Consider the following 3,258-nt stretch of genomic DNA (forward strand, 5'->3'; position numbering starts at 1 on the left):
AGCATGCTAGAAGATTTCAGTGGCCATATAAAATCCCTAGGAGTTGTTGCTATACGAATAGGAGTTTTATTAAAACCTTGAGGTGATTATGAATAGCTATAATAGAAAGAGACCAATGTTTAATTTCTCCTTGCATTGCTGCAGTAGTATGCTTAAGATTTCAGTTGTTTTGTGCCATTGGTTTCCTGTAGGTTGAAGAGCTCTATCCTCCGTGCTTCATGACCAGGTTCTATTTTTTGGAATGTGTTACAGAATTTATTTTGTGCCATTTTATCATGTCTCTAGTTGTTTTCCTTAGAAGATTAGAAACTTACCCATGTTTAACTCAACTTACAAAGCTAGTAAATATCATATGCATGGGAGTATGTTTAATTTCTGTTTTAAGTGTTCGGAGTTCTTGATCATGAGGTTTTAAGTGTTGTACCATGTTTTTTTTAGGCACTTCAGTTTAGTATGCCATGCAAATTTTATTAAGTTATAATGCACTCTTTTAGTATATGTAGTAGACGTGAAAGTTATATGTAGCAGAATAGTTTTATTTTAGAGTAGGCTTCAAGAAATCAAATTTAGTTTTTCTTGATTCATATCTGTTGTAGCATGCTTAGAGAGTTCAAGTTGCTTTCCTTTGATTTATGTTTATTGTAGCATGTTTAAAGAAGTTTGATTTGTTTTCTTTTGCTTGATTCTGATGATACATGCTTAAAGAATCCTGTTGCTCTATAAAAACTCTAGGATCTACCTGTAGGTGGGAAAAATAAGAGTTTTAATAAATTCTTTAGAGGTTTATAAGAAGTTATAAGAAAGAGAGACCAAGGTCTTAATAGGATCCCTAATTTTAAGAATTGGGATCAGTAGCATATCAAGTGCTCAAAGAAATGCCAAGGCATTTTATTATAAGAATATTAAAGATAACAAGTATTTTATTTTAAAGAAAGGCTAGTACCCGACTTCCAAGGTTGTCATTAAACAAATCCAGGTGACCAATTCCAAGGTCTTGGCCCTGGTAAGACCAAGGTCTTTACTAGCTACCACAGTCCCTATTAGGGAGCGCGCATTGGTACTAAGCCTGGGCCCAAGAAAGAAGTTGATTATTATTTTTAAGTATTAAAGTATAAGTTTTTAATCAAGAAGAACTTTATTATTGTTTTGAAGTAATAAAGTATAAGTTTTGGAACAAATGAAACAAGTTTCACATATGCTTAGAATCAGTAAGTTTAGTTCTTTTGAATTCTAGCATGCAGTATTAGTTTTATTTGTTTCTTGATTTGATATTTAGCATGATTAGCTTTATCTTCCAGCATGCAGTTTTATCCATGTATAGCATGATTAGCTATTAGAATTACATGAGTAGATTCCTTAGCTTTTCTTTGCTATTAGTTTGACATGAGCAGATATTTTTGTGCTTTACTTTCTTAGAGAGCATATAGTTTCTAGATCTTCCTGTATACATGCATATTCGTGTTTTTATGAGTTAGATAGCGCTTACTAAGCAAAGTTTGCTTATAGACTGCACTTCCTCCTACTGCAGATAAAGGAAAAGCTAAAGTATGAAAGGAAGGCGACAAGGTGGTGGTGATGAAGGTGTGTGATGGCTAGACTATAGAGAGATCAAGAGTTTGCTAAGGAGTTGTCAAAACTTACCTGTTTAGAGTTTCCTTTTTCTTTTCTCCTTAATGCTATGATGAAGTTGAGATTGTAATTGAGTCTATTCCGCACTTGTAGCTTGTTATGTCTATTGTTGGAGTTATATACTTGTTTACCATTGCTAGAATAGTTTCCTTTGAGTTATTATTTTTTTTATTACTGTGTGGTTGTGTAATTATATGTTCCAGCCGCCTGTGGCTGAGTATACACTGTTTGTATTGTTGATTTGGTCACCGGTACAGGGGAGACTCTGTCGAAATTTTTCGGTAGGGTTTCCATGTGGTTTTTAATCATACCAGTTAAGTAGAGTAGTAGTTAGGTAACGTCCACCTTTAGAGTAGTAGTAGTAGTGTAGAAGGTGGGTCGTTACATTTTTTGTTTTAAAATTTCCTTTAAAAATCCTTTTAAAATTCTTTTAATTTTTTTTTAAAAAAATCCTTTAAAAAATCATTTTAAAATTATTTAGAAAGTCGTTTTAAAAATTATTCGAAAAGTTATTTAAAAATTATTTGGAAAATCGTTTTAAAAATTATTTAAAAAATTTTAAAAATCATTTTAAAAAATTATTTGAAAATCAGTTTAAAAAATTCATTTTAAAAATCCTTTAAAACTACTTTTAAAATTCTTTTGAAAATACTTTAAAAAATTATTTTAAATCCTTTAAAAATTCTTTTTAAAATAATTTTGAAAATTATTTCAAAATCATTTCCAAATTTATTTAAAAATATTTTTGAAAATTATTTAAAAATCATTTTAAAATCATTTTAAAATCATTTTAAATTATTTGAAATCATTTTAATTCTATAATTAATTTTAAAATCGTAAATCTTATTTAATTCTTTAATTATTAAGGTTCCAATCATAATTAATTTTTAAAGGCTAATTAATTTCAATCAAAATATTAATTTTTTTATCAAAATTCTAAATGTTCACTCATTTGGAAATCAAACTTAAACATATTTGATCCTGTCCGAAAGATGAATCAACGGACGCTGGGCACGTGGCGCTCTCCGAGTCGCTGATGTAGATCTCCGACGGGTCGTACGAACTTCCGGCGAACCTGCACAGAAGTCGGGCCGGGAAGGGGTTCCCGGTGGTGACCCTCCGACGCTCAAGTTAGGCAAAGCTCGACAACAAGAAAGTGGCTCCAAGAATTATAGAATGCATACCTCCGGTGAAGGGTGAGGGCCTTTATATAGGGCTGTGGAGAAGCGAGTGCACACATACCGAGGTGTACACGTATCCTTTCCCATACCGTAGTGTGGGCTTGTCAGAGGAGCTTACCTGACCCCATACTGCTACAGTTTGAGCACGTCTCTGATGGGACAGCGGATTCTTCTGTCGTAGGATTTTGAGTATGGCCTGAACACAGAACATGTTCTTTTCCTCTTACTCCCTGCCGAGCGTCCGGCCGGCCAGCCCTTGCCTTAAGTCCGGCCGGACATATATAATGGTCTACTTGGGAGATTCTCAGTAATGTGCTTTGCGGATATTGTTAGCAGTATGTTACCTTATGTCTTCGGCCGAGCATGACTTCCGCTCGGCCTTTCGTTTCCGTTCAATCGAGCGCCGGAACCCCAACTCCTGCCGGGGCGCCTTTTGCCATCGGTTATT

Source organism: Zingiber officinale, chromosome 9A, assembly GCF_018446385.1.
Source record: "Zingiber officinale cultivar Zhangliang chromosome 9A, Zo_v1.1, whole genome shotgun sequence".
In the NCBI taxonomy this organism is placed as follows: Eukaryota; Viridiplantae; Streptophyta; class Magnoliopsida; order Zingiberales; family Zingiberaceae; genus Zingiber; species Zingiber officinale.